This window comes from Arachis duranensis, chromosome 6, assembly GCF_000817695.3.
Source record: "Arachis duranensis cultivar V14167 chromosome 6, aradu.V14167.gnm2.J7QH, whole genome shotgun sequence".
NCBI classification, from domain to species: domain Eukaryota; kingdom Viridiplantae; phylum Streptophyta; class Magnoliopsida; order Fabales; family Fabaceae; genus Arachis; species Arachis duranensis.
Genome location: NC_029777.3, coordinates 101,200,862 through 101,208,633, shown reverse-complemented (window position 1 = coordinate 101,208,633; position 7,772 = coordinate 101,200,862).

Sequence of the window (7,772 nt, the reverse complement as noted above, 5' to 3'; positions counted from 1 at the left end):
TGGTTGGTATGCTTTCACTGCCTCCTTCTTAGTTGACTTGTCACTCTGTGTAGAGGTTTCTTGCTCCTGCTTTTGCTCCTTCACCTCTTCTTTTAAGCTTTCTTTGTTATGCTCTTCCTAAGTGATGACTTCTTTCTCCACCTTCTTTTCACTTCTTGAAATGATTGCTTTACACTCCTCCCATTTTATGGCTTTTTCTGTGTCCCTTGGGTTGTCTTTAGTGGTACTAGGGAAAGCATTTGCTCGTTTCTCACCTATCTCTGTGATTTGTTTAGCCATTTGTCCCATCTGCCTCTCAAGATTTCTCATTGAGGCCTCTTGGTTTTTGAGTGTCAGGGCTTGATCTTGTCTTGCCATTTCTTGAGTTTTGATGAGTTTCTCCATCAATATCTCTAAGTTAGAGATTTTCTAAAAGTTTGGATGTGGTTGCATGGGATGTGATGGTTGTTAGTGAAAGTTGTTTGGGGCACTAAGGTGAGTGTTTTGTGAGTTGAATGGAGGTTTGGAGAAGTTATTCTGGTGAGTTTGTGAGTTATTGTGGGGTTGATGATATGTGTTTTGTGGGTTTTTCTATTGGTTAGTGTTATTAGATGAATGATTTTGGTTATTTGTGTTGTGGAAATTGTTGATATTATGGTTTCTCTGCTATTGAATTTGATTATCATCCCATCTCAAGTTAGGATGATTCCTCCATGATGAATTGTATGTATCACCGTGAAAGTTATTTTGAGAGGAACTTGAGCTGTTGTGCATGTACTGAACTCGCTCTGGTTGTTGCTCAGTGTTGCCTTCTTCATATTGGCCCCATTCAGTTGGAGGTTGACTTGCCATACTCACTGCAACTAGCTGAAGGCCATCTATTCTTTTCACCATCATCTCCATTTGCTGTTGGATTTGCTGGTGCATTATTTTGTTCTATGCCAATATAGTGTCTACACCCTCAAGCTCCAATACACCCTTCTTTGGAGTTGGTTGGCGTTGCCTTTAATGAGTATAAAAATATTGATTGTTGGCAATAGTGTCTATGAGATTCTGGGCCTCTTCAGCTATTTTCATGAGTTGGAGTGAGCCTCCTGTAGAGTAATCCAAAGCCTCTTGAGCTTTCAGAGTTAAGCCCTCATAGAAGTTCTAGAGTCTGACCCACTCACTGAACATGTCAGGTGGGCATTTTCTTATCAAGGCTTTGTATCTCTCCCATGCCTCAAAGTGATTCTCCATCCATTTGAGTGAAAGTTTGTACTTCTGTCTTCAACCTAATAATCCTCTAAGGTGGGTAAAATTTGGCTAGAAACTTGCTCACTAAATCATCCCAGTTGTTGATGCTCTCCTTGGAAAATGTCTCCAGCCATTGAGATGCCTTATCCCTCAAAGAGAATGGAAATAACAGCAACTTGTAGATATCTGGGTGCACACCTTTTATCTTGACAGTTTCACATATCCTCAGGAAGACAGATAGGTGTTGATTTGGGTCTTCAAAAGGACCCCTCCATAGGAGCAATTGTTCTATACCAAAGTAATAAGTTGAGACTTCAATTCAAAGTTATTGGCATGGACATTTGGAGTGAGTATGCTGCTTCCATAATTCCTTGCATTAGGAATGGTATATGAAGCCAGCACTCTTCTAGGTGCCCCATTGTTATTAGCAACATCCTCAAGAGGGTTATGCAGATTGTCCTCCATGACTTGATATCCTTCTTTTGAGTCCTCTTCACCAATTACCCCCTTCCCTCTTGCTTCTCTCCTAAGTCTCAAGAAGGTTCTCTCGGGTTCAAAGTCAAAAGAAGTGGATGCTTCTCTCCTTCCTCCTGGCATACGCAATCACACACAAACCAAATGAAAAATACACACTTTGATGATAGAGTGTTGTTAGAGGGTTAGATGACACAAAGTGTCGAACAATTAACGTGCTTTAAACAAAATAAAAGAAAAGTGCCTAATCTAGACTACCACTCACTTAATCATTGTTAATCTTTACCAATCCCCTGCAACGGTGCCAAAAACTTAATATCGTGAAAATTAGATTTCACGTATAACAACCGGCAAGTATACCGGGTCACATCAAGTAATAAAACTCACTTAGAATGAGGTGATCCCACGAGGATTAGTGGATTAAGCAATTTTTAGTTAAATGGTGATCTAGTTAAGCAAACAATTTGTGGTTTCTTAATATATTCAACATGAAAGCAAAATGCAGAAATATAAATGACAGTAGATTAAAGTGACTGAAAGTAAAAGGCAATTAATTAAATGACTGGAAGTGTAAATAGCAGAAACTTAAAGTGCAAGAAAGTAAGAACTAAATTGTAAATGACTGAAGCTTAAATTGCAAGTAATTAAAGAATAAATGTAAATGGCAGAAATGGTAAAGTGCAGGAATGTAAACTAGGGAATTGGGTACTGGGTAATAAGAAATTCAAAAGAACAGAAGTAAAGATTGATGATGGATGAGATCACTAGGGATCAGAGATGTTAGTTCCTCATGAATTAATGATGATCAATTCCTTCTCAATCATGTGAGTAGATCTATGGCGGATTGTGAATAATTGAATCCTAATCTCTTAGTGATTCAATTTCTCTTATTACAAACAATTGCCAATCTCTTGATCTAATTGCTCATGAGAAAAGGTGAAGATCAATTGCTAATCCAAATGCCACACAATTCCCGGGATTTCAATTCAAGGTGGTTACATCTCACATACTAAACCAAGAATATATCAATCAAAAGAATCATGAGAGGATAAACCCCAAACTGATTCTTTCTCAAGTTCATCACACAATTCAAGTAGATTCAATCCTTCTCTCAATAGTAATTGAATCTATGAAGCCCAAGAGTTTCCCCTTAGATAAACAAATTTGAATTGAGAAGAAAAGAAGATATATTAATTCATTCAAACAAACAGAGCTCCTCCCCCTAGTGAAAATGGGGTTTAGTGACTCATAGCTCCAAGTACAAAACTAAAATTCAAAACTGAAAATTAAACTAAGTACCAAAAATGAAAAGAAAAGGAAAGATACAAGCTAGATGAAAGTAAAAGTGATGTAAAGTATATGCCTCCAAAAAGGTGGAGTAAAAGTCCCCTCAAGTACAAAACTCTTTCCTATTTATACTAGTCCTTTGGCTCTTTGAAAGGTCTCCAATCATGCTTTCCGGATTAAGAAGTGGCTTTGTTGGACTTGAGACTTAAATTTGGACATCTTCACTTGTGCGTGCACATGTCTGCTTGTGTGTACGCATGCCAGCAACAATTCCCCTTGTGCGTGCGCTTCCATCATCCTTCGCGTGCGCATGGTAGCAAAAATCCTCCTTGTGCGTACGCATACTAGGTCCTGTGTACGCACATTTACAAAATTTTCCAAGCTACTTATCGGGCACGTTATTGGCAAGCACGCCTTCATACTTCCAAGTTGGGAACGTGTTTGTATTATCCCAGGGCTGAAATTTTGTAAAGGCGTTGCTAACTTGGTTTTCCAAGTTAGCAAAGTGTTCCTCTACTCCCAGGAGCCAAAATTTGCAAAGGCGTTGCTTACTTGGATTTCCAAGTTAGCAACGTGTTCATATGCTTCCTGGGGCCAAAATTTCAAAGGCGTTGCTAACTTGGTTTTCCAAGTTAGCAACGTGTTCAATGCCCAAATTTGAAAGATACATTGGCAACTTTCAGGCATGAGTTAGTGACTCCTTCATTGTATTTCCATGAGTTAGAATCATTGGCGTTGCTAACTTGAATCCTCAGTTGCTAACGCCTTCATAAACTTTGCTCTCCAACTTCCATATTGAAGTAAGGAAGGCGTTGTTAACTTGGGAAATCAAGTTGCCAATGTCTTCACATTTTTTATCACCATCCTCCTATGTCGCATTAAGGAAGGCGTTGCTAACATGAGAAATCAAGTTGCCAACGCCTTCACACTTTGATCACCATCCTCCCATGTTTGAAAATAGAAGGCGTTGCTAACTTAGAAATCCAAGTTAGCAACGTGTTCATAGTTGATGAAATAGAGGAAGTAGTGATGCTACATTGGGAAGGCGTTGCTAACTTGGAAAACTAAGTTAGCAACGTGTTTATAGTTGGAGTAGTGAAGGTGTTGCTAACTTGAGTTCTCAAGTTGGCAACATCTTCAATCTTTAAGCAAGGAAGGCGTTGGCAACGCCCAAACTTGAGTTGGCAATGCCTTCAATGGTCTTCTCTTTATTCCAGGGCTCTCTGCTCCACCTATCATTAACCAAAGAACTTGCATAAAAGTTTTGCCATTCTATGCAACCAATTTCAAGAGATTCATTCATACCAATTCATTTATAAGTTCTTTGAATTACTTGCATGAATTTGGCCAAAGTTTACCTAGTTCTTGGTACTTTAACGCATGGGGATAAAACTCATTAAAGTGCTTGTTTATTTCAAAAAAATAAATAAAATTAAGTTAAAACTAACAAAACTAACTAGCTAGTTTAAGAAGTGGTATAATTGTTACCATGTCTAAAGAAGTTTCAAATGGCAATGCAAAAATAAGTAATAATGTCCCAATAACTGATACACAAATTTTTGTAAATTTGATTCCACATGCAGAGTATAATTCTGGGGAGAATGTTGTAGTTATTGGTGCAAGTGCTGGTGGTAGTGGGCAAAATCCACGCCCTAAGATCACCCCAGTATAGAATCAACCGCAAGTAACCGCAGGTTGGCCTCCATTTGTTATTCCTCCTGGTTGTACGTCTGCTGTGAGCAGTTACACATTTTCAGTCATATTTGAAAATGCACCAAGTACGGTTTCTAACCAACCTTCTTTTTCATATATGGACGTTAGTCAAGATTACCAAGTGGGCTCTTCGTCGAATAATTTAGGATCGATGACTGAGTTTCGACAATATATTGATAAAAGCTATCATGATTTAGTCAACCTGTTAACTCACCAGATGACTAATATTCTGAATCCTATAATGGCTAACAATGAGTCAAAATATGATCGACGGGTTAAACAAGTTGAAAGAATTGCCCGAATTGTCGATTATGATGAGGGACAGCCTATTCCCCAAGATTTAGTAGTAAACCAGGAAAACGAGGAGAATGTAGTTAATAATCCCGAAAGGGAAGAAAATATCTCTTATCTCGTTCGACGAGATCAAAATGCTGATGAAGTTTTGAATAGACTTCACACACAGCGTGGATAACATTAACATGTGAAAAGGATTGTCGAGGATGCCCTCAATAGAATGGGTATCAATGTGGGTCTCATGTATCGATCATATTTTGTTTTTTCTTTCCCTGCTGCAGTACAAATGACAGAAGTACCAATGGGTGTAATAAATTTTAAAATAATTACAAAATTTATAGGAGAGGCTGGAGAGTCAACTGTCGAGCATATAACTTGCTATATGGTCGAATTAAAAAATTTGGCAAATAATGAAAACTTGAGAATGAAGTTTTTTCCTGCTTCATTAACAAAAAATGCTTTCACTTCGTTTTCAAATTTAAGACCCAATTCGGTTTTGACGTGAGCACAATTGAAAAATGCTTTTCATGCTCAATTCTATAGGACAAAGTTGAATGTCTCGTTGACAGATTTGCTTGCAATAAAACGAGACGATGGAGAATCGATAAATGACTATATAATTCGATTAAAAAATGCTCGCAATCGATGTTATGTATCGATCCCTAAAAACGAGATCATCAAAATAGCCATCAAAGGTCTTGACTTTTATATGCGTCGAAAATTACTTTATGTGCATATTCCTGATTTAGCCCATTTGGCTGAGAGAGTTTGACAAGTTGAAAAAATAAAAGAAGAAAAGAAGAAAGAAAGAGAAATGGTTGAGTATGAGTTTGTCAAAAATAATATTTAATTATGATAAGTATTTTTGCTTGTACATATTGGAACCTATTGGAAGGAGTTACGTACTCTATTAAATTATGTACAAGTATGTATATAAAAAAAGTTTTCGTAAAGCGGTTCTTAGCAGTTGTTAGATATAACTGTGAAAAAGATAAAAAAAATCTTTATTCAATTTTGAAATTCTGTAAAGTTGATCAGTTTTAGAAAAAAAAAAGCTTCTCTGTTTAATTTTGAAATTGTGAAGGTGGAAATTTAAAAAAAAATCATAGATCATATCATGATATTTTTGAATCATCAAATATGACAAACTCTCTGGCCACAATGATCCGAGAAGGAAAAAAGAAATTACCATGATTTGAGTAATATGTTGTCATAAAAAATTCAATGAAGTATCGAAAATGAGTACGACTAAAAATATTCAACAAAATGTAAAAAATCCAATAGTTTGACAAACAGCCACTTTACCTCAAGATGTCGAAAACAAATACTTGGGGCATTTCTTATATCGAAGATAATTTTTCTTTGATAAATTAAAAAAAATTATTATCCTTGACTCTTCAAGAATGGCATGATGCTTCGCTAATATTTTGTCATGCACTACGTGAAAATATTTGTGAAAATTTGCACAATATATGAGATTGATCAAGCCATTGAAGATCAATTTCGAAAAAGAAGAGCTATTGGGGTTAGATGAATCAAGAATTGGCAAGAGTTTGGTGATTGAGAAAATGAGAGAATATCAAACAGCAACAGGTTCGATGCAGTTATTTTGGTCGAGGCCGTTATTGAAATACCATTTTTCGAGATCGAATTGGTGGTAACCATGGACAATTGCGTCGAGTTAATGCTGGTATTCCTTTTACTTCCCGATGAGGGGCAAAATCTTCTCCTTTGAATCGAATTGTCTTTCTAGGAACAAAGCAGTTGAAATTCCATTCCTAAAAATGAATTCAACTATGTTGATGAGAAATATTTTGAGGAAGAAGATGAAAAAATGGTTGGTATCGTCGTAAAAAAAAATATTGAATAACTCTTCCTTCTAGTCAGAAAAATAAATACTTAGGGGGCATTTGTTATATCGAAAAATAATATTTTCGATAAAGATGTTATTGAATTTTTTGACAAGTGAATGTTTGACAAGTTTAGCCTTCGATCATTGCTAAGTGTCTAAATAATATTTCGATCAACCTCCAAATACATGTTACAATTAACTTTGGATTGGAGCCAATTAGATACTCCGTTAGGTACTCTCTATTAGTCGATTGACTCAAGTATGGAAATCGAAGAGACAGATTCGACGGAGGTCAACTATGTCGAAGAAGAGGTCAGCAAGTCTTGAGATATCGAGAACATAGATAAGTCTTATCGAAAAAGAGTGATAAGTGAATATAATTGATGGCAGTTGTTCATATTGTACAAAGAGTGGGAACAGATTGATGCACGTGGGAAATAGTATCAAAGATGGTGGTCAGAAAACTGAATCGAAGGCACAGTTTTAATCTCTAAAGTGTGCGCGAACAGTTATTTAGCAAAGCTAACTGCCAAAATGACGTATCAGCAAATAATTGGATGGATTGACCTATAAATTAACAAGACCAGATGAAGAAAGGTTGAAATCTTTTCAGAGAAAACACTCACTCAGTCACATTCCGAGCGATGTCGGTCAAGAGTTTTTTTACTTTTCATTTAAATTCCCTGCAACTTTCTTTCCATGCAATTTATTTTCTTTGCAATGTCCTTTCCTTTTCTTTAAATTCATCAACTTTTACCTTTTTCAGTCTTTGTCTTTTAATTTTTTCAACACTTTTCCTTTCTACAATTTAATTTCCTTTTTATTCAAGTTATTTAAGTTTTATTGTTCATTTTAAATTTCTGCAAAGTTTAGTTCCTTCTTTTTTGTTATTGTCAAAGGCATGAATTTTGATGCAAATAAAACTGGTACTCACAAA